Source organism: Bemisia tabaci, chromosome 1, assembly GCF_918797505.1.
Source record: "Bemisia tabaci chromosome 1, PGI_BMITA_v3".
Lineage (NCBI taxonomy): Eukaryota > Metazoa > Arthropoda > Insecta > Hemiptera > Aleyrodidae > Bemisia > Bemisia tabaci.
The window spans coordinates 23,120,364-23,147,533 of NC_092793.1; the positions used below are offsets into that span (position 1 = coordinate 23,120,364).

At 42.0% G+C, this 27,170-nt stretch overlaps 1 protein-coding gene across 10 annotated transcripts in view; it reads left to right on the forward strand.

Annotated features, from left to right (window-relative positions):
• Nucleotides 1-27,170, forward strand: part of chas (chascon) — a 188,704-nt gene that overhangs the window by 138,921 nt on the left and 22,613 nt on the right. The window lies entirely within an intron of this gene.

The window sequence follows — 27,170 nt, forward strand, 5'->3', positions numbered from 1 at the left end:
CCTAGTGTTCAGTTCACTCAGTAGTTTCCACTTAAACACGAAATTCGTCAAATTTCAGACACCTGCAAATTCTCTATTGGCGTGAAACAGTGGGTGGTGTGCTATGCGATGAATGAATTTGACTGCATTTTGCAATTTGGAATCGTAATATCTGGCTCAGTTTTGAAACGACCTATGCGCCATTAGTATCTCTATGCTCATGAGTGTTTTTACGCATCGGCTAGAAATTGTAGTTCCTAATCGCGAAATGTTGTACAATTGAACTGTCATTTAAAACTGAATCAGTGAGAACGAAAACACACCAACTCGGTAACTCAAAAATGCTCAATTTTCATTAAAGATAGTCAGTTTTCATAAAGGTCATTAAAGTGAACGCATCTGTTCCAACTTGCACCTTTAAAGAGTCGTTAAGTACTTGTGTTTCGGCACCAAAAATCTTTTTCTTGTGCTAACTTCTTCAACTACTGTGCAGTTTAACGTGTGTCTTGATTATTTTCATTTTTTCGAGTTGGTGTGTTTTCGTTCTCACTGATTCAACTATGGAAAAGGATCTATTATCAGGGTGTTTATAAAATACGGCAGCAAAAAAATACCGTAGCAAGAATACGGATCATACGGCAGGACTTACTGAGTGTTATTTGCCGCGCGCTCTTTCTTCATTAGACGTAATGATCGTCATAAAAGCGTCGGCCCTCCCAGTCGTCTATCTGCGTTAGATAAAGCCGCGTCCGTTAGAGTTCGACAGGATTTATACCCAAGTGTAAATAAGTACATATTAACGATGGTGATGTGGTTTCGCCCATGCTGCCCCGCTCGGTTTATCTGTTTTCTATCGATGTCGCGTTTTCATTATTCACAAGCCGTGCCGCCAGACTTGCAAAATCGATCGAGAAGTTTCAACCGCGATTCATGAAACATCCTCTTACCGGTCTTACGATAATCACAATTGATAGACAGAGAAATGGACAAAGAAGAAAAATGGCAAGAGGAGCGATCCTATTCTCATAGGCGGTTGGTTCACCGGCAAAAAAAAAAAAAAAACACATTGGATCTAGAGCCCAGACTCTTGAAAACATTTACAAGAAAAAGGATTCTTGATTCAATCAGATTTAAGCTTAAATCAAGAACCAAGCCTCTTAATTTGAGCGGATTTCCTTTTGATTTAAGCTTAAATCTGATTGAATCAAGAGTCCTTTTTCTGTCAATGTTTTCAAGAGTCTGGACTCTAGATCCAATGTGTCTTTTTTCCAGTGTTGCGACGAACAAAGAGGTAACTAATAGACCAACTAATGGCAACTGACGAGAGGCCCTATATAATTAGTCCATCATTTCCCCCTAAGTTCTATAAGAACCTCCAATCCCTCCGTTTTTCATTTGTCCTCTTTGTCCATCGCTTTGTCTATCAATATCAATAATCATCCCGCTATGATGTGTAAACTCTTTTTTGCAATATAAGAATACAGTGCGGCAACTCAAAACAGGGTAAACGCCATCGAGTGTAGATGAGATCGTGCATACTGATCATTACTGTAAACCAGTGGCGTAGCGTGAATGATCGATCTATCGATCCTTTTCCATAGGTTTGAATGACAGATCAATCGATATATCGCAAACCACGCCACGCCACTGCTGTAAACGGCCCTGGATTTGCTAGAACTGCTGTAGTTTAGAAGAATTGACCTCTAGTAGCTCTCGATTTAAAAAATAACCGGATCTCCCAATTTCTACGATTTGCCGGATCTTTCGTCCCTCTATCTCTAGAGCTTCTGTTCCCAAGTTTTTCGGCATTTCAATGTTAAAATAAGGACGATTTGAGTCAGTTGAGTGAGGGTAATTTTGCACTACCCGATTTGGTCATCGGGCGTTGCAATCGCTCTAGGTTCGAAGTACCTACCACGACGCCGAGGCATTGGTTGCCGAGCTTTGAGGAGTGGAGCCGTGGAGGGGGGGGGGGGGCAATCGGAGAAAATTTAAAAGGCATTGCGTCATTAAAAACGGAACAAACAAAAAGTAATGTATTGATTTGAATGCAGTTTGCGTTGGCTAATGGTCGCGCCAAGTTGCCGGGCCGGCGTCGAAAACGAAGTTGTTCAGGTGATGCGGAACGCCACGGGCAAAGGTGTCGTCATGGCCATGATATTGAGAATCGAATTACATTCCTACCGATGTTTTACAACTCTAAATAGAACGCTGGATACCAGTTCGGAGTTATACACTACCATATTAGATGTCGATCATTCGATCATCTCAATGAGTGTTTTTTTTTTTTTTTTTTTTTTCTTCAACGACGCTTGTTTTCATAACATTTCGCGACGAGTCGGATGTCGTTCTAAGAAAATCGCTAAAAAAAAAAAAAAAAAAAAAAAATTCAAGTACCTATTCATTTTTACAGACTACTTTCCTACCCTAGCGTTGAAGTCTCCGAGAATCTGATCTTTGGTAGCCCTTCAGTTGAAGGTGCAAGCGTTCTCCACATTAAAAAAAACCTTTTGTGTTAGGTCAAAGAGGCTATACTGATCTTTATGTTCACGTGAGAGGCACCAGAAATCCGAACTGCGGAGATCATTCAATTGAATGTACTCGCTGACCACTTCCTGCCCTCCCATCCACAGCCCAACGCTTATTATACCTTCAATTAATTCATGTCATGTCAGAACGTCCATTTATACTTGGTGGCAACCTTGCTTTATTTTCGTGGTGGTATGGAAATGTTGAATATTCAACTGCTCGTAAGTTTCAGAAAAAGCTACAAACTTATGAGACCAATCGGTTGATGCATCATTGCAGTGAAAGCAAATCATCGGTCCGAAACAAAAAGTATTTTTGCAGAATACATTCTGCTTTATCGATTGCGGCTTTGAAGGTGTAAGTAAAAATTCTGATCAGTGTTCAAGGCCGCAGTGAAACACCAAACTTTAGTATTCTTCGTGAGTCCTAACGATGGCTGTGCGTGATTTGAAACCTGAGCGGATGTATTATCTTGTCGAAATCCAATCGGAATTCAACAGGCAAAAGTGCTATTCTCACACTTCCGAAGGCCTTTCTCAATTTTTTTAGCTTAAAGTTGAGTCTGAATCCAAACATCGACTGATTCGACTACGTGTGTCTGAACTCCATGCCATTATTATAGTCAAGTGACTAGCGTGAAAAAAAAATGCATTTTTATTCCTTATTTAGTCATTCCAGTTTCAAACATTCCCAGTACAGATTGTAGCAGCCAATTTTTTAGATTTTTTCCTTCGCATTTTGTGGTTGAAGGTTTCTTGCGCACATGCATGATTGAATTTTTCCGATTCAGTTAAAACAGATATCATTGACTAGGGGGCTACACCCTCTGACCGCCTAGTAGTCCAACCCTCCGAAGCGCTTAGTACCTAAGGCGGTAATCCTTCCAAAATAAATTCAAATTTTCAATTGCTTCCTCCCTATCCTATTTGTGTTGACGCTTGAACCATCCTCGAGATTAAGCTGAAAGAAATTATGCCTCGCACTTGCGCGGTGATGAAATTCACCGCGTTTTTTAAAGCAGTTTTTGACCGATGTTCACTTTAACATCGCAGTAAAAATGAAGCGTTTTGATGGTATCATACCATTATTTTCTCTCTTCTAATCTACAATATTTAACCACAAAAACATTTTTCAACGACACGCGCAACATATCAATTAAGACCCATCAAACAACGTGTAAAATACTGCGTCTACACTGTGTAAATTTCAGCCAACCCATCAATTTCCAGTTCGGAACGAATTCACTTTTCGGTCATTCAGTTGACGGACGCCGCGCCGTGCCGCCCGCTGTTCCTGGTTTTAATATAATTTCTCCGCTTGGTCCCGGCTAAACGGAGAAAGCGTAGGTCAAAGGCGATTATCTTGTTCGCCGCTAATCGCCGCTTATTTCAGCAGATGAGAGGCCCTTAACAATTTGTTTGACGTCTTGAGCTAAACGAGCAACCACTCGGCGAAGTGACAAAGTCAAATTTCAGGAAGATTATACGTGTCTTGTGCGCGAACGCTACAAGCCGTATTTGTCGGAAGAACTCAGCCGTGATGAAATAACGTTGGTGATGCCTCTTATTCGATCGTTGTCAGATAGAACTACGACCAAAGGAAATGGATTTTGAAAGCAAATAGTGTACGGGACTGTTTGTGGTGTACAGCTCAAAGAGCGAAATTTTCAGGCAAAGCCATTGGAAGTTTTAATCCACCATGTTCGCATAGCTTAAAATCATTGGATTGAACGTATCAATCAAAAGCATAGCCAGAAATTTCACAAAGGAGGGAGGGGGGATCGACCGGTTAAAAAAAATTTTCATGGATTGTGTTACCGTATGGAACTACTAAAAATAACGACAACTGCGGCTTTCTGGGAAAAATTTTCAGTCAGAGTGTACGTAGATCCCCCGAACATATGGAAAATTACGTCCTATGTCAGTCCTGAGATGAACCACACGGTTCGCAACTTTATGTCAGTCCTGAGCTGAACCACACCGTTCGCAACTTTTTTTATTGTACTAAACAGCATGTCCCAATGCGCACTCAAACGTTGATTTTTCAACTCAATTGAAGAGCAATCGGCTTCCTCCAAACACCTCCGTTATCAAGGTCTCGTTTCCCGTAAACGGTCGCTAAATAGTGAAAAATTTGCCGGGATTTGCCCGAGACAGGTGCGGAAACGAAACACGAGCTGTGCGTGAACGCATTAACGCGTGTCGGTCGGACCGGTTCCGCGTCGAGACTTGACAACGCGTGCGCAGACCGGAAACCGGTTCCGCGCGCGGGCACTTAGCCCACCGGATCAGCCGGGTCGGTCGCACGCCACCCCGTTTCCCATTCCCTGATAGCGAGAACTAGTCAACCAGTCGACGCGCGACGCAAGACTGACCGAGTCAACGAGCGCTTTATGTCATCGAGTTGCGATGCCACTCGGGCACCGGGTCCATTGCGCGCTGGAAGTAACCGGCACCGCGTCCCTTAAACCGAAACTCAAATTTTCGGGAAATTTAACAGCGTATCGACACCTTCTGGCAAGAGTATCACAAGCGACGTGCGACGTTTCAAAATTTCTGCCGCCATTTTATGTTTTCATAGAGAAATTGTTGGTTGAATCTGTTTTAAAACTTCCCTGAATTTTATCGGCACCACAAAGAAAATACTGCGAAATTTTTGGACAGCTTCGTTGAACAATTTCTCTCTAATAAAATGGCGGCGGAAGTTTTTAAACGTCGCATGCCGCATGTGATACTTTGGCCGGAGTGTGACGATATTTTAGAGGCCTCGCGACGACAATCTGAGCAATGCAATGGACCACTACAAAGACAGAGCACAAAATGAAGGACCACAATACATGTTCGGGGGTCATGACAACTTTTGCCTTGATGATTGATGAGTAACCCAATGACTGAAGGATTAAAAATAAAAACTTCCTACACTATGTAGTAGGAATTGCAAACTCTGCGTTCACTGTTCTCCTTAATCCACAACTTGACGCCTTGTCATCAGCCGACAAAAGAATAGATAGTCAAGACTACTTTCCTACTCTGGCGTTGAAGTCTCCGAGAATCTGAACTTCGGTAGCCCTTCAGTTGAAGGTGCAAGCATTCTCCACATCAAACAAAACCTTTTGAGTTATGTTGAAGAGGCTATACTGTTCTTTGTTCACGTGAGAGTCACTAGAAATCAAAACAAAATGAAGGACCACAATACATGTTCGGGGGTCATGACAACTTTTGCCTTGATGATTGATGAGTAACCCAAATGACTGAAGGATTAAAAATAAAAACTTCCTACACTATGTAGTAGGAATTGCAAACTCTGCGTTCACTGTTCTCCTTCATCCACAACTTGACGTCTTGTCATCAGCCAACAAAAGAATAGATAGTCAAGACTACTTTCCTACCCTGGCGTTGAAGTCTCCGAGAATCTGAACTTCGGTAGCCCTTTAGTTGAAGGTGCAAGCATTCTCCACATCAAACAAAACCTTTTGAGTTATGTTGAAGAGGCTATACTGTTCTTTGTTCACGCGAGAGTCACTAGAAATCCGATCTGCGGAGATCATTCAATCAAATGCACTTGCTGACCACTTCCTGCCTTCCCATCCACAGCCAAACGCTTATTATACTTGCAATAAATTAATGTCATGTCAGAACGTCCATTTATACTTGGTGGCAACCTTGCTTTATTTTCGTGGCGGATATGGATATTGCACATAATCTTTGCTGTTAGAGCGTAACGTCAAAGTTTTCACTGCGAGTTATAGAGTACAAAATAATCGCCTTCACGAAGGAACTTGCATCGGTAGACGTTAAGTGCAGATGGAGTCGCATCACGGAGAAAGATTCCAAGTTTCGTGAGCTCGGTTACAGATGAGTGATGCTGAAGCAAATGAAAAATCTAAGAAGCAAGAGAGCATGCACAGCCAATCACGCAACTTTACTTTAGGGTTTTTTTTTTAACTTTACTCTAGAAAAATGCTTTTACCATAGATCCGATTTAAATGCGATGAACGCATCACAACTTCTAAATCCAACTCATAAGTGGGCGTTCGTCTGCGTTAATTCATACTTCCTGCTCACAAAGAACCATTATCCGAGGGTCAGGTAGCACTCGAATAATGAGTACATTTTACGGTAAAAGAATTTTCCTGCGCGCTGACTATTTTTGAATAAGATTAGAGGGGCCATGTTTCAGAAGTTGGCTGAAGTAGTGAAGTTAGTTGTCGCGAGTAACAAGCTATTTTTCGAGCACACAGGTTAAGTTCAATGCCTAATTTGGCCTACGTTGATGTTGGTTTTTTCGCAAGAGGGATGCAGAAATTTAATTTTTATGACATAATCTACGAAAGATCATTGCTCATTTCGTCGTTTCTCGAACGAAAGATCCTACTTTAATTTCAATGTTGCAAAATTGACTCAAACAATTCAATTTTTGAAAGAATGTTTCTGTGCAGTTACGGACCAAAATTGTTCTTATTTTTGTACGAGATCAGAGGAAAAGTCTGTGAAATTTTCTATTAGAAGAGCCCATGATTTTCCTAGTAGAAATGCAATTTTCGAGGGAAAATTTGGCAATATTGAAGTGTAGTTAGACTCATGTGTGAAGGAAACTACGATCTTCAAGTTAATTTTGGAATTTTTCAATGCGTTCAATGTGTTCTGCGCAAAATTTTGATAAGACATCATGTGATTCAGTGCCTAGCTTCTTACCTTATCAACTGTCCATTCTACATAACATGCGTAAACTGTACTTTCGTTTGGCCATTTTCACTTTGATTTATTATGCGTTTCCTCGACGTTCTCCATTGCGTAATGCGGTCATTGGTTATGATGACTCTGAAGTGTCTTGTCGGGTAACATGAAACGGCTGCTGCATTTCCTGTTCCAAGATTCCGCGCGCAACGTTGGTTTTCTGAAGTTCTCTCGGCCATCGGTGTGACATACTATGATATCGAACATTACTTCTTGGCAAGAAGTATAAAAAGACTGAAAGATTTTGCCAACTTCCGAGTCGCTATAAAATTGCATTGGGCTGCATTAAATTGACAACGGTAAAAGTATTTATAGAACGCATAATTGGACTGTATTCAACAGAGAGCGAGAACTTGCCCTTATTAACCAAGAAATCCAGTTAAAAGAATTTTCGGGTATCGATCAATTACGGTTATATTTCATATGATGAGTCCAGTATAAGTTCTCTTAAGGAGATAAAATTGGTTTGAAGTATTAAAAAAAAAAAAAAAAAAAAAAAAAAAAAAAAAAAAAAAACATGGGATCTCTTGGCTCGGGGAAAGTCTATATTGGCGCAATAAGACCAAAAATTGAGTTGAATCACTTTTTTCTCATTCCAGAATATAATTTCTTGATACCAACTTTCATTAAGATACTAAATATATCATTTTTCAAAAATATGTCATTTAAAATGTTGGCATAGTGGATGCTTTGAACCCCTCATGTATTCTCGAAAGCCACGACTGAGCCTGTGGGAACATCCCAGTTTTATGAGTCAATTTTCATTGAACAGATCCGAATTTCTAAAAATCGTTTACCGTAGATTAGCTCCTTTCTAAATTCAAACCAATCTACGCAGATTCCCCTCTCGTAAACCAACAGAGGTTTTTCAAAACGTATACATCCCCATGTTGATTTGTAAATAAAAAGTAGTGTGCAATTACGTAAGGGATGAATGTTTCAGTATGTATTTTTTGTGTTACACCCCCCCCCCCCTCCTCACATGGTAGTGTATAATGACAAAGTTCAAGATAACTACGCACCAATAATAATCAATGACACATTTCGAAGTACCGAGTCTACCATTACATGCACTGTACTTTGTTAATATCCTGTCATAGTTCAACCACGCGATTAGGGTCATCAACTATTCTTATATCTAAGATCAGAGAAAAGTGTGCGTATAGGCGCAATTTTCATTAGAGCCTAGAGTAAGATCTCAAACCGACTCGAGGAGGTACTTTTGTGACAAACGCATGCATGTATGCCGCATGTACTTCCTGAATGCGCACGCACAATCTTGATTTAAAGTGAAACCGTGAGAGAGCTTTAAACGTTAATGACCTTGCGGCGAGGAAATCCAGAGTAATGGGCTTTATTCATTACGGTTCATTCAGATAATACCCGGCTCGCGACTTGCCAAGTAGGTTTTTTTCGCCATTCAAACTTGCACAAGAAGAGAATTCACTTGCGGTTTTACTACTTCGCTTGAAATGCACGTATATTGGACCGAATTAGTCCAACGTATTGTAGGACCGCCGACAACAAAGAAAATTTTGAACAGCATTTGTGTCAATTAATTAGATTCAACTAATTGTAAATCAGCATACGAAAAGTTTGGTGGGATAATTAAATGGCTGCGGTTGCGTCGTTTTAAGGAACTATTGATCGCTTTATATTAATCGGAAAACGCTCAAGTGTTACCACTCAAAATTTTATGATTGTATCTCAATTTTTGAACACGACATTGGGACATTGGCGGTCTAGCAATTTGGCATCGTTGTTTTTTATCCATTTAAACCTATGGAAATATATCGATTATCGCAGGGGCCAGGTGCTCCGACAAGAGATGATTATTCAACACAGGTTTAAATCGAGGAGAGCCAAATGTTCCCAAATTTCTGGATCCGCCTCTGCGTTGGGATTTTGATTTGAGGGAAGGCATAGCCTTTATGAGAATTTTTTTAAGAGTTATGAACGTAATTTTCCCAAAAAACCGTGCAATACTTTTTCCACCGGTACACTCATATTACACCAAACGCTCCATGAAATGAATTATGTACAAAAACAGAATGAATGAGCTCCCTTTTATCACAATTATAGAATTAGAAGAAAGGACAAAACGTAAGATATCACATGCTTCGTCAGACACAGACATTTATTTTCTTTTGATGGCATGAGAGAGCACAAGATACGGAGGGAGTTCCTGGAAATCTAAATGGCAATAGAAGTCATGCGCGTGGCAATCGCAAGAGGTGCAGCCCAGTGGAGAGGCGTGAACGATCGATCATCGATTTTTCCCCATTTGAAGCTGTGGTAAAGAATCGATTATTAAGGTGTTCGTTGCGAACACCCTGTTTATCGATCCTTCTCTATAGGTTTAAATGGCAGATCAATCGATATATCGCAAGCCATGACACTATAGTGCTGCCAAAGCACGCGAATAAAAGTGACGGAGTCTAATGGTGCGCAAATTATGTGAAAGTTTTCGCAAGGATTCATATAATTCCTTAGGGGTGTGCAAGGCAAAATTATCAATTCCTTCGGCTTGCCCACCACGAATCACGATTTCCAGCTTTCGTGGTTGCATCTGACTCCGAGAAGTGGTATCAACTCAAAAAAACTGAAGATTGGAAAAATGCACATAAGTGGTTCTCGCACTTCTCGATTCGATTATTTTCAAATGCGAAGAGTCTTTTGGCGGTTTACTCAGGATAATGGTGCGCAAATTATGTGAAAGTTTTCGCAAGGATTCATATAATTCCTAGGGGTGTGCAAGGCAAAATTATCAATTCCCTCGGCTTGCCCACCACGAAACACGATTTCCAGCTTTCGTGGTTGCATCCGACTCCGAAATGTAGTATCAACTCATAAAAATTGAAGACTGGAAAAATGCACATCAGCGGTTTTCGCTTGTCCCGCTTCAATTATTTTCAAATGCGAAGAGTCTTTTGGCGGTTTACTCAGGATAAAAGTTTCCGGACTTTGTCCTCAGAGATGAAGACATGGCGCACTTGCACGATTAAGATGTGAATACACTTTGTCGTTCAGGCAGACACTGTGCTGCGGTTGTTTTGTGCGGCAGGGCTTTGAGACTACTGCCCGGCCGTGAAAAATACTGAGTCAACCGTTGAAACGTGTTATTGCACTGAGAAAAAACTATGGTTTATAAACCTATTAGAGGTAAATATGGAACACCTATAATAGTCGTAAATAAACTAATGATTCTCGGTCTGTGAACCATACTAAGGTCTCTGTACCTAATTAAGGTACATGTACCATAACTAAGGTATATGTGCTATTATTATATGTAGAGGTACTACTATTAGTGGTGTTCCATATTTACCTCTAATAGGTTTATAAGCCATAGTTTTTTCTCAGTGTGGAGTAATGAACTTTTATAAGGCCCCGGACTCGGATAATGCGATGGGATCAGGTGCGAAAGCTCTCCCACCTACGGGAGTAAAATATCGGACAGGGCCGAGCTCAACGTTGTCGATTTAGTCGGGGTCTAGTTCCTATGAGTATCTATGTTGCATCCATCGATGAGTATCAATAAGTATCTTAACTTGGAATTTCGTCCGCGCACACTAAGCCATTCACAAAGGTATGAAATAACAAATAAACTTTCCCAATTGAATATGATAGACAATTCCAACTGGTGTAATATTCTCTCCGAGGAAAGTTTTAATTCATCGCATTGTCAAAATTTTGTCTCATATTTCAGATATTCGAGTTAATCCCCCAAAGAATTTTAAAACAATCCTTCGGTGATTTTGAAACTGATCAGTTCTAATAATTGAATAAGAAGCAGCAAACATAGCTTATATCTATCTTCGGCTCCTTCAGGCTACTTGTTTTTGCAAAATTGGTGAAAAGAGAATTTTATTAAAAGGAACATACGATGTACGATCGCGAAAATTCGCTCGAAAAAAGAACTATTTTAAAATCGTTTACGATGGTTTCGAATGGTTCGAAGAATTTCCGGTGTGAAAATATGCATTTGTTAATGATCCAAGTTGTCAAGCAAAAGTTCGGAACGATGTAAATGAAATTAGATCCCTCTGGTTTTTACCGTTTCATTCAAAATGTAATAGAGGCCTCATGCCTACCAACGGCACTTACCTACTGCCTTTTCAGAGATTTTATTCTGATACAAGTAAGACGACTTTAGCTGTTTCAGCTGAATCAATGAGCTTCTTTAAATTGACAAGCGAGATTCTGAAGAAAACTCAACTTCGAAAATTTGAGCACTAATACTCTCCTCGTTAAGAAAATAGCGTTCTCTCCCAATCCAAGTAAGTACATCAGATAGAGCCAATGAAGTACTCGGCCCTTGACGCATGCGTATTATCGTCACTCTTCTGGCTTAAGGACGTACCTCAATATCAGCATGAGCCTCAGAAAGCATGCATTTATGTGTAGAACAGGACTCAAGTTGAAATTTAGATACGCCCTTACGTTATCGAGGCGACGTTATTAACGTCCGGTGTCGCGGTCCACTTTCCGATCGATTTTGTGCGTGGGCCCATGGAACACTGCGGCCGCGGCCCGAGACCCGAACCGCAAGCCATAAGGTTGACTTTCGACTTTTATTTTCGCGGAGCTTTCGAAACTGGATTTACTACCGATCCAAAGCGCCGTGCCGCCGCCGCCGCCGCGACGGGATATAGGGATAGGCGTCGCGCAGCAGGCGCACCACCCCCCTCCCACCTTCGGTCTCCACGGCCGCTACTATAGGGCGCGGGCATCGCGGCAAGTGAATCAATCCAGGTTAAAGCGTGAAAAGTTCATTTAGTGCTGATCACTGACGTCCCGAAGAATGCTTGCGTTCTACGGCTCATCAGATAGTGGACTTGTTCGGTTTTGGATGACTGCAGGCCGATTATTGAAATTGATAGACAAATCTATAGACAAAGTAGACATAGGGAGTATGGGGCTATCCCGTTGGTTGAAATGGGCTATTCCTATAGACTAAGGGAGAAAATGATGGACTAACTATCGGGTCCTACATGGGCTGCCGTTACTTAGTCTATTACCTACCTTCTTTGTCCATTGCAACCACCCGCCTCCATCAATAGGATCCCTCCATACCTCTTTTGTCTTCTTTGTCTAAAGTTTTGTCTATCAATTTAAATAATCGGCCCGCTGGTCGGAAGAGCCGCGGCGACTGGGTGCAGCGCCTTCTGCGGAAAAGTGACTCCAAATCTGCCCCGAAAATTTCCAGTCGTATCAAAGTTTAACTCGGGAGAAGTGGAACCGAGTTTAACATGAACATACCGAGTCGCTTTAAATTTAAACCGCGCGTTAAAACGAAGTTTTATGTTTTAGTAATGTATTCATTCTCCAAGAGGGACTCAAACGAAAGTGTTTACGTTTAAAATATGTTTGCTCGCTTTTGAATTTTTGACCGGAGTAAATTCACGGTAGTTGAATTCATATCTACTCCCGGCTCATTTTTTCCCTAATATGCCTTGGTGCGTTCTATTAGACTCGGTCCGGTCGTATATTTGGATACGGGGGGGGGGGGGGGGGGGAGAGGAGGGCTCATATGCTTTAGGAGATTGGCACACCGTCATAGGTAGGTGTTTTTATAGATGAGTCAGAAATAGTAGCTCCTTATTTTAGAAAGGTGGTGAAATGGTGCTAGGTCCACACCATTTCGCGGCGAAAACAAGGCCAAGAAATTCCGAAAAGTATTCAATTGGAATCAAAAATATGTTTTGCCCTAATGAGTGCCAGTACAAAACTGAGGGGGAGACTTTTGATTCCAATTGAATAATTTTTGGAATTTCTTGGCCTTTTTTTCCCATAAATTGGTGTGGACCCAGTACCATTTCACAACCTTGTTACATACAGTTCGAGTCACTTCTTAGTGTTTTTCCCCCACTTTTATTCTAAAATTTAGTTTAATTGTCCGCAAGAAAATGTTGAATTCCCGAGGGTAAAATTTTCCACCTGTCGTTCTCCTGTGTTACTATCAGAGCGAAATGCTCGTTACACGGTCATGTCCGCTCATGCAGAGTATAGTAAGAATACCGTATTTGACCGGGGTTCAGTATCCGTTGGATCCGAATTCGAAGGTCGAGCGTGCTCGCGCCGCGCCGCGCCCAGCCACGAGCTGCAAATCCGAGTCGAAGAGCAGTCGCAGTCGCAGTCGGTCTGCACTTGCCCCTCCGGATCGGCTCCAATCCCGCCACCATCCAACCTGTCTCCTGTCGCCCGTCCGCGGTCAGTCCCGCTCCCCCTCTCAAGCTCCACTTCCACAGCCGACGCTCGACGCTGGGTTGCCCGCGTGACCGGGTGCAATACCACCAGAAACATGTTGGTCAAAATTGTGGCATACTCATTGCGGTCGGAATCGAACGCATATTAGCGCCTACAAGACTGTAGGAATACTTCACGCATTGCGTCAAACTCAGCGCGGCGCGCGGTCGGCATGGAGCGCACATTAGCGCCTTCAAGACCGTATGAATACTTCACACATTGCGCGTAACATGGTGAAACACGGTAACACGTCGACGCCAACATGATATCGACGTTGTATTTTACACAGCGCAAGTGAGCAAATTTTGACGAACAACAATTTTATGATCGTAATCTTCCGGCCAAGGTATTACAAGCGCCATGCGACGTTTCGAAATTTTTGCCGCCACTTTATTTTTTTACAGAGAAATGGTACAACAAAGCTGTTCGAAAATTTCACAGGATTTCCTTTGTGCTGCCGATAAAGTTCTGTGAAATTTTCAAACAGATTTAACCAACAATTTGTGTGTAAAACAATCAAATGGCGGCGGAAATTTTGATACGTCGCATGGCGCTTGTAATATTTTGGCCATAAGATTACGATCACAAAATTGTTGTTCGTCAAAATTTACATTATTGCGCTGTGTAAAATACCACGTTGATATCATGTTGGCGTCGACACGTTACCGTGTTTCACCATGTTACGCGCAATGTGTGAAGTATTCACACAGTCTTGAAGGCGCTAATATGCGTTCCATACCGACCGCAATGAGTTTGCCACAATTTTGACCAACATGTTCGTTTTTAGCAAGGGGGAAGAGGAGGGAAAGCTCTCAATTGTACATCTGCAGTATATTCTCAGGGTTGGCAGAAACTTTCTGAGGCCCATTTAATAATTTAAGTAATATGGAACGTCCCCTCCGCCTTTTCCCAGGTGGTCCCCAATCCAGAACTTGTTTGGGCAACCTCTCTTCCGATATCCTTCGCACATGCCCATATCATACAATCTGCGTGGACATGACGTCGTGCATTTTATCCCTTTTAACCAGCATCACCTAGCGAACTATATCATTACGTACAAGGTCCTGTTTCAAGCAAAGTACTCCTCAAATTTTGTTCCATATATTTTCAAGGAAATTCAGAATATTCAGAGAAATTTTCAAGAAAAACTGTGGATCGGTTTCGTTTTAAAACAATATTAAGTAATGAAGGGACAAAGCTATGCGTGGAAGCAGCGATTGCCAAGAGATTGGGTATAAAGCTCTGAGAATGATACTCCTCTTCGAGTGGCAAGTCGCAGCGTTGCGCAAGTCGGGAAGCTTGAATAAGTTGCCATGCGTTCACGCTGCCCAAGCAGAGGCAGAGAAACGTCAGGTTTTTTCACGTACTCATTCACTCATTCTTTCGCCTAGTTCATTCATGTATTCAGCTGTCCGGCCATTCATTCCCTGAGTATTGCTACATCGCCTCCAGGGAGCCCGCACCTCCCTTGTCGCGCTTTCCGGCAGCATAGTTGCCAGTCTGTGCGTGAATTTTACGTTTTCATTGAGTTATATTATAGAGGAAATCAGGATTTTTTCAACACAAAATGGCAAACATGCTGCGCAGTCAATTCAATAGCTGTAGGTCACAAAGTGTTGTGAAGCGTCATCGGTTTGTGGCACTTTGAATTCCTTGCCGTGCTTTAATTTTTACACAGAAAAAGCTTTCAATTGTTGTGCTCGTTCTTTTCTGCATGTAAGTGCAATCATTGGTTATCCCTCAGTAATCTCCTTTAAAAAATATGACTTACGTGGGAACAATGATCCTCATTCCGAAATAATTCAAACCTGAGATATCGGTGCCTTACCGTAGGCACTTTTTCAACCCAATCATGGCGTAAGAGCAATGAAAAAAAAGAGCATGAAACTGAAATCATCACGAATTGAAGCTATGAATATATACCTTAAGACGGGTAAGAGTCCAGGAAATATTTCTCCAAAAATTTTGTCCCCAGATACTAAAGTTTCTTTTCCAATAATAGAGCGTCTCAAACATAAAAACTCCATGATACGTCCTTTGCTCGTGTCATGGAAGGAATTCGGGCCTTGTACTTTGTCTTATATTTCTCTTTTATTTGCGTCTTTTATGTTTACCAAAGCTTCTTAAGCATTGAATTGCTGCGAAAAGAGGATAATTTTTATACATCTCCGCTAGGCCACATTTGTAGATAAAAAATGTTGGTGATTTTCGGAAATAACCGTTTACTCCCTTAAATAATCGTTGGTGCCTGGTCTATGAGTTTGCTCTCGTGGGTCGTTAGCGATAATCTTTGAAAACCAGTGGCGTGGTGTGCTTTGCGATATATCGGTTGATCTGCCATTTTAATCAATGGAAAATGATCGATTAGCAAGGTTTTCGCAACGAACACCTTAATAATCAATTCTTTGCTACAGTTTCAAATGAAGAAATATCGAAAATCGATCCTTCACGCCACGCCACTGTTGAAAACTAAATGTTAGCTATAAGATTTTGGGAAAAACGCAGTCTTCCACCTTTGACATCACTGCAGTAATCCAACAACTATAGACCAATTGAGGCGAACGAGCTTTTTATTTGAACACTGGATGTGCAGCTTTTATTTATTTAGCGCGAGGTAACACTTTCAAGTTTGTTGTTGGAAAGTGAATGCAACGTGCTCTGTCGGCTTCCTGTGTAGTGCTTCGTGTGCCATATTTTTCGTAGCTTTCTATTCAATCTTTTTATTTGTATTCTGCCTTTTATTCGGCCTCCTCCACTTTATAAGTGAGGTATGTGCTTTCAAAATTGCCCAATCCGGAGGCATGTTGCCACGATAGTGCAACAGTTTCTGAACTCAATATATTATTGTGCTCCACATACATTTTAATACCTGGTCCAATCGACTTTCAACCCCTTCTACACTAAAAAAAAAAAAGAATCTTAAAGTTGCCGCCAAGAAGTTTTTTTTCTTAAATCACTTTTGCTGCTTAATATAAACTACTTTTTTGCTTAATCCAAGCTTTACTTTACTTGAATCAAGAAAAATTCAGCTTAAATCAGGATGAAAAAAATTATTGGCGGCAAATGCAAGAATCATCATGTTTGAGCTAAGCGCCTTTTTTTCCAGTGATATTCGAAGTGATCACGCAGATTTTACTTTCAACATCCTATCTGATGAAACTAACAAGTAAAGGAGGAGGGTTCGTCGAAACGATTAGTTCCCACTTCCAGCCGTAACGGAGCAATGGCGTGGCGTACTCGGCCATATATCGATTGATCTGCCATTTAAACCTATGCAAAAAGATAGATAAACAGGGTGTGCGCAAAGAACATTTCAACAATCGATTCTTTACCATATCTTCAAATGGGGAAATATCGATAGATCGATCATTCAAGCCTCGCCGCTGTAACGGAGATATCGCCTCCTCCAGAAAAAAGGTAACTGGCGGCATCCACAGCGGTAATCCACGGTATCCTGTTGTGCCTTCCTCCGCAATTTTATCCGTGTCACAAGTAGGTACAATCAATGCCTTTTTTTTGGGCGCATCCGAGAGGCTTTTCGAATGAAAAGGAAACTGAGAGTGTTAGTGATACCGTGCTTCGGCACAACGCCGTGAGAGTCTTCGGGAGTTGCCAAATTACTTTTGATAAAACACGGATTTCTTTGCAAACTTTTGGGTGTCTCTCTGCAAATGTCAAAAGATTTCAATTGCAGTTTGATCCTAAATTTCTGTAAATTTCAAGGATTTTCTCAAAAATAATAATTTCACACTCGAATCACTTCATACGACGTTTTTTCCTGTTATAACATAATAAAACGTCGTATTAAAGCAGAACGTCGCACAATGGATCGAATCAATAGGAGAGGTCGGACAAAATTTGGAAACTTTAAACGATTATACGAGGGGCGTTCAATAAGTAAGTATCCCCCCCTCTCTAAAATCCATAAGAATGGACCAATTTTAAAAAACTTGGGCTCAAAATCTTCCTTAGGCTATTTTGAGTTCAACAAAACAAACCGCAACAAAATCGGACCTGTGCGGCCGAACGCGAGCCGTTTGAACGCGCCGAGGTGCTCGACGCTCCCGCCGAATCCGCGAGGATTTGAAGTCCGCTACAGGAGAAGAGCTTCTCTGCCAAAGCCTCAGTCGTTCATCACTGACGAAAAATCAAAGAAATTTTTGTAGAATAAGGGGCTTACCTCACTTCTCCACATAACCAGCTCGATCCAAGCAAGTCTGATACTGAGACTAAGGCTAAGAGAACAGCTTTTGGATGCCTCGTGCGTGGAAGTCTTTCAGCTGACCGCGGATGAAAGAGTGGACGGCTTGTTTGACCTCTTCCACGGATTCAAAATTAACTCCTCCGAGTTCAGATTTCAGATACGATAATAAATGGCAAACCAGACCACCATTTATTCCCGTTCCTGAAATCTGAACTCGGAGGAGTTAATTTTGAATCCGTGGAAGAGGTCAAACAAGCCGTCCACTCTTTCATCCGCGGTCAGCTGAAAGACTTCCACGCACGAGGCATCCAAAAGCTGTTCTCTTAGCCTTAGTCTCAGTATCAGACTTGCTTGGATCGAGCTGGTTATGTGGAGAAGTGAGGTAAGCCCCTTATTCTACAAAAATTTCTTTGATTTTTCGTCAGTGATGAACGACTGAGGCTTTGGCAGAGAAGCTCTTCTCCTGTAGCGGACTTCAAATCCTCGCGGATTCGGCGGGAGCGTCGAGCACCTCGGCGCGTTCAAACGGCTCGCGTTCGGCCGCACATGGTCCGATTTTGTTGCGGTTTGTTTTGTTGAACTCAAAATATCCTAAGGAAGATTTTGAGCCCAAGTTTTTTAAAATTGGTCCATTCTTATGGATTTTAGAGAGGGGGGGATACTTACTTATTGAACGCCCCTCGTAACTCCATTTATACATGACTTTGAGGTCCTAAAAGTGAGTCCATCGGTTTCCTCGTGGAATTCTCGTCTAGGAGCACCCCTTATAATTTGAAATGTGACGAAATAAACATCAAAATTTGCAGTTTTGGTCGAAAATTTCAGGTCCGACCTCCCTCATCGACTCGATCCACTGTGCGCCGTCTGAGTCTTCAGATGTTAACAATTTCCTCTTATAAAATACTGTTATCCAGAGGAACTTGAGAAAATTTTCCTTCCAATTTTTAAGAGAGTTTTTTGCGCAATTAAACCTAACGTATCCATAATTTCGGAGGAAATACTCACAACTCTTCTTAAAAGTTAACTTTTATCAAGGCATTTAGCAACATTCGAACGTTCATACGGCGTTTATCCCTAGCAAAAGAGAATAATAGCGATGTATGATGGGTGTCGGGAATAGACGATCCGCGCCTACAGTGATCGCAGGATATCGCCCTCGGCCGGTGCAACAATCGATCCCATCCCATCCGCCTCTTTACCGCTGCCACCGCGCACCGCGCTGAGCGAAAAACCGCGCACCGCGCTGAGCGAAAAACCGCGCAACTGCAACGCAACCCGAACGCCAGTTACGCGTTTCATTTTTTCGCAACTTCGCCACGCGCCTTCTACAGTAGCCCGTCGTGTTTTGCGATACATCGACTAGTCTGCCATTTAAATCTATGAAAAATAGTCGACTAAAAGATGCTCGCGACGAACACCTTCATAATCGATTCTTTAGTATTACTCCAAATGGGGAAACATCGATAGCCGATTGTTGTGCATTTCGCTACTGGTCTCCTGTCGACCTGTCCTGCTCCTCATCAAATCCTTGACATCGTTTGCACCGCCCCCCCCTCCGCGTGCTATGTTGACGTCATATCGCAGCTCCCCTTCCACGCTCTGCACTTTGACCCCTCGCTCGAGGAGCGCCCGCGCGCGGAGAAAATTGAATCTCGCGCTGATTAAACAGGAGTGGTATAAACAAGTCCGAGTGCGCAATGAGAAAAATGTGATTCCCTAGAACGAGGAGTCGAGCCTTCTCGATTGGAGAGTTAGTTTTCTCTCCTTATATTGAAATTTATTGTTTGAGAGTATATGCTATTCTGGGAAAAGAAGGGCCCGTCCCAGATTAAATTAAAACGATAGGTTGCAATGCTAAAAAATGTCGTGTCGGGCTGACATAGTTTCAACAATCGGGCCGCTGGTCTTGTCGCCAGTCGGTTAGCACCAGTTGGCGGACGCAAAAAGACCCTATCAATAGTCTGTTCGACATTCTTGGAGACTTTAACGCCTGGGTAAGAACGTAGTCTCAACCTTATCTTCGCCGATTAAGGGGTGGAAACTGTACAAAACCAGTCAAGCGGGGGTTGGCTAGTTTTATCATTCTTTCGTCAATTGTTCGTTTTGGAGGTTATGTTTGTTTATTGGGGCACGTTTCGACCTTCGAGTTATCAAGACCGCGACAGCGTCGTTCCATGACGTCATCACTAAATGCGTCTATTGACCGTGAGAACGTTTTGCTTGGATGCTTTTTTTTTAAAAAAAAAACTAAATTTTTGCACAAGATCATGGTATGATTGTCTGCCGCATGATCATCAACCTCCTTCGTTTCTAAAAAAAACGGGACATGGCGCCTAAGGGCGATAATGACCATCTGAAATTAGGGGTGAAGCTCGAGAAGAGCCTGCCTCATGGATGATCACGATTAATCGACCGTTTATTGAGGCGTTCAGTCTCGCGAATGACTTCCTCACCCGCGATGTGAGTATTTCAAACTTCGCGGTGGAACCCGCGGTTTCAGCACCGACACGAACTCCAATAAAATCGAAAGGAGATAGTGAGGTGATTAATGTGCTGCTAAGTACTCGCTAAGTGAAAGTACCGGCGTGTTGGCGGTGTTTCCAGAGCACTATACCCATGGAAGCGTTGTAAAATGCGAAAGCGAAATGAAAGGAAAACCCGCGCCAAAAGTCCTCGAAGCGTGCCGGGCCCCGACGGGGGGGGGGGGGGGGGGCGTCGGGAATAAAGTGGAGTCGCGGCCGACCAAGACTGGTCCAGGGGGCAGTGCGGCGTCGTAAAACAGGTGGGATTCGGCATTCGCACCGCGACTTCGGGTCAAAATCCAGGATCCTTTCGTTTCCATCCAGCGATGTTGTCTTGCTCCTTCTGTGACTGAAAATTCGGAAGACCAAAAAACATATCGGGTTTCGATCAATCACTTCGAGGGCATGCACAACATAGCAACGAGATGGTTGTTTGTGCATTTTCTCGGAAACCCCCGCATCTCCAAATACAAAGCAGTAAATCACGTGACTCTGCGCGTATAAAAAATAATGTCGGTGGTTACGGGATTCCTGATTTCATACCTGCGGGTGAATCTAAATTCTGAACTAAATTTTGAATATTTTACCAGTCTAATAACCGTGTCTTTGTTGAGCCCTGTCAGAAATTATGTACTAGCTACCTAATTTCGAGAAAATAACACTAAAAAACGTGGCCCGAAGCTGGACGTTAGAAGGTGGTAACAGTGGAGTGGCGTGAATTGCGATATATCGATCGTTATGCAATTTAAACCTATGGTAAAGAATCGATTATTACGGTGTTCGCTGCGAACACCCTATTTATCGATCCTTTTCCATAGGTTTAAATTGCATAACGATCGATATATCGCAATTCACGCCACGCCACTGGGTGGTAAAATAGTGCCTGTTTCACACTCTTCTGCGTGGAAAACGAGGTCAAAAAGTTTAAATATTTTAATTAGAGTCAAGCATTTTTGAGCTCTAATGAGAATTAGTACAAGATTAAAGGGGAGAGTGTTCAGCTCAGGCATTTTTGAACTTTTTGACTTTGTTTTCCCCGCAAAATAGTGTGGGCCCAGCACTATTTTACCACTACGTTCCGGACTTAATTTCTTTGGGATCATTTGCAGTCAAAAAACTCTCGTAAACACCAACATTCTTTTCCATCCCTATGTGCTGATTACACGCTCAAATTTCCATCAATTTCCGATCAAATGGTGACTGGTGCGCACCATCTACCATCAAATTTCTGCGGCCTGCAAAAATTTGATGATAGATGATGGAGCTGTGGGGCTCATCCTTCATCTGATTTCCACACAACCGTGCTTATTTCATGCTTATTTCAATCAACTCACGCTGTTTTAATTAATTTTACTCATCAATCTAGATAACTCTCGACCGCCATCTTGGTCATCATTTTGATCGGAATTTGACGGAAATTTGAGCGTGTAACCAGGCCATCATATGTGAAACTATGAGTTTCCGGAATGTTTACTGTTTAATTGATCGGTCAACCAGAGAATCGCGTCCTCACCAGTCACCAGTCCATTAGATCCAGCTTAACTGGCAACGCCTCGGATTTTCACAGCCGAAGGGCGGGTCTCAATTAGTCTAAGCGTATTAGTCCGCGGCTGTGTTCTTTGTTAGGGGTCCGAGCCAAGCCCCTCATAAATCCTGAAATTATTGGAGCGACGGCCGATGATGACCGCGCGTTCAATGTTCAAATTCCTGCGGTCAAGTAGCCAGCACAGCAGCACTCGTTTGGACGCCTGCCCGCTGCCTCCTGTACTGCCGTGCTTAGGAAAAACGCCGTATGAACCTTCAGGCGTTGCCAAATTTCCTTTGATAAAGCACGTATTTCCTGGTTAAAGTATGAACATTTTTCTCCCAATTTTTCAGGTAATTTTGTTCGCAATTTTACCTAAAGTCCCTGATTTCAAGGAAAAGTATTCATAACTTGCCTCAAAAATAAACATTATATCGAGGGAAATTTGACAACGCTCGAATGTTCATACGGCGTTCTTCCTTAGCACGGCAGAATAGGCCTCAGAAAGTTTATGACAACCCTGAGAACATACTTCAGGTGCGTAATTAAGAGCCTCCCCCCTCCTCCTCCCCCTTGCTAAAAACGAAAATGTTGGTCAAAATTACACCAAACTCATCACGGTCGGTATGGAACGCATATTAGCGCCTACAAGACTGTAGGAATACTTCACGCTTTGCGTCTAACACAGCGCGATCGGCGTGGGGCGCGTAGCGCCTTCAAGACTGTCAGAATACTTCTCGCATTGCGCGTAATGTAGTCGAACACTGTAGTATGTCGACGCAAACATGATATCAACGCGGTATTTTACACAGCGCAAGTGAGAATGTCCATACGGCGTTCTTCCTTACCACGGCAGTGTACGCCTGCTTTTCGACCCCCTATATCGTCGTCCCTCTCAATTAAGGGCGTATATCCAATTCCACGTGAGCCCTGTTGTACATATGAATCCATGCTTTCTGGTGCTCATAGGGAAATTGAGATACGCCTTTACGCCCCACAGTGGATCGAGTCAATACAGAGGTGGGACATGAAACTTTTAACTACATATAAAACTGTAAATTTTTATGTTTAATTCGTCATATTTTATTTAAGGGGTGTTTCTAGAAGAAAATTTCACAAGAAACCCATTGGAAGCACTTTTATAACCTCAAATTTTGTATGAACGGAGTTTTAAGCTCTTGAAGTTTAAAATTTTGTCCGACCTCTCCTATTGACTCGGTCCAGTGTGCGCCAGAGGAACGACGATATATCATATCCACTACCATCTCAATAGGGTCCCAACCTCGAGGTTTGTGAAATATTTCTCGGAAAATAGGTTTATAACCCAGAGTCACCTACGATTTATCGAAGTCTGTATTTTCGGCAAGGGTATTGATCATACATCGGAGGGGGTTATCCAGTCTTCTGTGAATATTTTAGTGTAAGAAGAATTGATTGCAAGCTTATAGACTGCAGAAAATCAGATCAGTGATATAACATATATATCATTTAAAACTATTACGTCGGGGATAGTCCTGAATCTCAAAATCAAATGCGCACTCAGTTATTTGTTGAGTTGAAGTAACTGCTTGATGGGTCCAGAAAATTGTACATTTTACCAAGTAATATTTTAAAGATTCCTTTCTTTCTCTGGTTTGCTCTCTAACCAAATTCATTCCCACGAGGAAGGTGTTACAGCTCATCTTTCACTGAATGTGTACTTAAAAAGTCGCTTTTTTATCATTGCAATGAGTATATTCCTCAGCGAAACCAAAAATGCCAAGGATACCCTTTTCGTTGTTGGATGGTATTCATTTTTTTCAGCTTGGATTTGGAAATAAAGTGGAAAATTCGAAAATTGATGTAAAAATAATATGATGTAATTTTATCAGAGAAAAGAAAACTCAATTTCATGTTTCAAAACTTGAAACACTTGAAACTTGAAACTTGAGCATTTTCATTCAATTAGGGAGTAAAAGAGGCTGAAGGAGCTATTTGTGAAAATATGATTTTACTTCCCCCCCCCCTCATTACGCATCCGTGACACAGGTCCGCACTCCTGAGAAGATACGTTACGCTCTGTTGGCCCCTCAAATTAGCGTTTTGTGATTAATTTTGGATGGAACATAGCCATTTTTCATAAAATCGGTGCTAGGTGGTAATCTCAGAATTATTTAACGCAGCCTTTGAATACAGCCTTTCCTCTATTTTGCAGATTCAGGCCTTTCTCCCTCCTAAAGCATCACGTATTTTATACGTAAGGAGGAAAACGCAAGAAAGGAAAAGCAAGCGTAACAGACGCATTGCTTAACGATAAGGAACACGGTAATCTCAAAAGCGAAATTTCACCGGTGCCCACGAATTCCAAGAATAGGTCTCCTTACACGGGCTATGCTAATTGGTTGATTGGACGCGTTAATTTGATTCAAGCCGTAACGCGGAGTGGTACAAGTGTAAGGATTGGTAATAGTTACGTCTCCCTCTGCTCCCTTACTCATTGTCAGGTGGGACATTAGTCAGGGGAGCCGGCGAGCGGCGCGCGGAGCAGGGACTGCTTCCCTATTGTGTCTCGTTAAAATTCATGGGGCATGCCCGTATAAGTTATGCTTTTTATAATCAAATTCCCCCGGGACGCCCGAGGCCGCGACCTGCCGCGTGTCCTAGTGAAATACGCAACCCGAGTGCAATGTTTCATTCATTGTCCGTGCCCCACCGTTGCCGGACTGGGCTCCGGACCTTGGGCATTGTCTCAATGGCTCTCTGAGGGTGGAAGGCCAAGGATGGAGATGAAGAATTTTAAAGAGCTCAGATTCAAAATTTCAAGAGATGAAACATTGGATTGCATTTTGCAAAAAGGAAACAAGAGCATTCCAATGTTGCTAGGATGGAAGAATTCAAATTCTTTGCAAAAAATTACAGAAATCATGAAAAAAATTAAATTTACAAAGGTGATTTTCGTCTTGAATTAATACTTTACAGGGAGTAAAGATATAAATGTTTTTTAGAGGATCAGTTTCTATTTGCAAAGTGAACAAAGTCGCACAATCTTAGCGACATTGGAATGCTTGTCGTTCCTTTTTGCAAAATGCAATCCATTTTCAGAACACCAAGATTTATATGGTTTTACAAGTCTGCAATTTCGGCCGAATCTTAGGGAGTGAAAGTTTTTGATGTGAGGGAAGAAACCCATGAAAAACCTCGGCATATGCTCCAAATTGATCATACTAGTCCCCAAAGAGAGGTTGCCTCATAATGCTCCACGAAATATGAAGTTATTTCTCTCTGTCATGTTGTGAACAATTGGTTCGTTGATAATAAAGGAAATAATTTAATGAACTTGAGACCTACGTGGTAAAATGACCGAACCTTTAAAGTGTTAAAAAGTAAATTGAAGTGATATTGATTAAAAAAACTAGATAATTGTGAAAATATTTCACAAGGTCATTACCGGAGTCGCTCATCCAACCGCATGAATTCTAATGGGATAAGATGGTTATAATTGCATTTTCATGACGACGAAAACTTAAGAAAGGGTCAAATTTGAAACTCACCATACAATAATTATACGTGCGCTTATCAATATAAATTGGCATTCGGCCTTTGGTCCATGCTAGTTATTTTTATCTTAAGATTTTCAGAGATCTCGTTCCTTAAAAAAAAAATAATAAATTAATTAATTCGCGCCATGAAAGTCACCATCATGCTTGAACTTGATAGAATCTGGCTGTCTTAAAACAGTGAGTTTAATATCGTCAACCTGACCGTTTGTGTGGTTAACCAAACTTTTGAATTAAACTGAACTTTATTGAGCCAAACTAAGCTGGACAGAAGAAGGTAATTCCGTATTAAGAACTGAATATTAAATCGAATTATCCGAAAGTTAGATCTGACAAACCAATTGCACGGAGGTCACATTCGGTTCTCATGTCCAGACTTTCTTATTCTAAGAGCAAAGAGAGGCGCACCTCGATAAACAAGCCTACCGTACCCCATTGTTTTGTCAAAAGCGTCTGTCGAGAGTGAATCGCGCGTTTTCGGGGTATTCGGCAACGCAGACACCGTGATTACATCTGCGTAGCGTGTGTCTCCGCAGACGCGAAAGAAATGTGCAATTAACATGTATGTGAAGACGTGAGGTAGGGTCCGGGCTAGCTCTGTAATAAAATTAAGCTGTAAGATCTGAGCCGATGCAAAATTACCAAGCAAGAAACGCTTCGCGCTCGGTTGCCAGACCTCCGGTCGTCCAAAGTTTAAACCAGCTTGAAATTAGGATATCAAGAAATGAAGATGTTGCATGTGTGAGGAATTTGCGATTTGACTATTGATTCTTAGGTAAAAGTTCGCGAGAAACACGATGGTGCCACTGGTTTTCTCTGAAATCAACTCCCAAGCTCAAAACAAGCTCTCAAGTTTAGTTCAAAATAGAGGGGATATCCCACGCTATCCTGAGAGTCCACCTCTGCATCAAGACAAACTCTCCATGCGAAGATAGGGAGGCAATACATTAGCAGCGTTGCCGTGTTTTCAGTTTCAGAGTCTCCGAAGAAAGTGGCAGCCCTGTCAATGTACTTGCTCCCTATCTTTGCATGGAGAGTTTGTCTTGATGTAGAGGTGGACTCTCAGGATAGCGTGGGATATCCCCTCCATTTTGGCCTCGACTTGAGAGCTTATTTGAGCTTGGGGGTTGATTTCAGAGAAAATCAGTGCCACCATCGTGTTTCTCGCGAACTTTTACATAAAAATCAACAGTCAAATCGCAAATTCCTCACACATGCAACATCTCCATCGGTAAAAGCACAAACTTGACTCGTATCGTCTTCAAATCATTGAAAAAACGAAAACTATCAGGATTAAAATATTTGTAGGGGTGTAAAAACTGAAAACTAGCGTGCGAACATATCGAACGTTGTAAATGAAGTTGGCTGTTACGGGCGTATCAATAGCATTACTACTCATGAGTGATAAATGATTAAACTATGAACGCTTGCATTTCGCTGTTAATGCAGCGTCGCAAACTTCCTCCTTCATTCTTTTTCCGTGGACACCAATAGCCCATAATCAACGGCATTTTTGATGGTCTCCATGAGCGATCCAAAAATATTTTCTACGAATTTGATCCGATAATACATGTAAGTGCTCTTCCTAAAAAAAGAATTAGAGCAAGAGAGAGCGTTAGGACACCGTGACTAACCACTGCTGACCTATGGGCGCAAATAAGAACACGAAATGCTAATATTACACGGACATGCAAATAGTAATAGAGCGCCTTCAATTCACGGCTCGGCAATAATCTGTACTTTGCGTCAGTAGCGTCACTCACAATCTGCAATTTAAAACGGATTGATTCATACAGTTTCTACTGTTTTTTCGTATTTTTATACCTGGCACTTGAGCCTTTTTGTAACTGATCGATTCAATTCCAGGTACGGCGCGGCGTTTCCTTTTCGGTT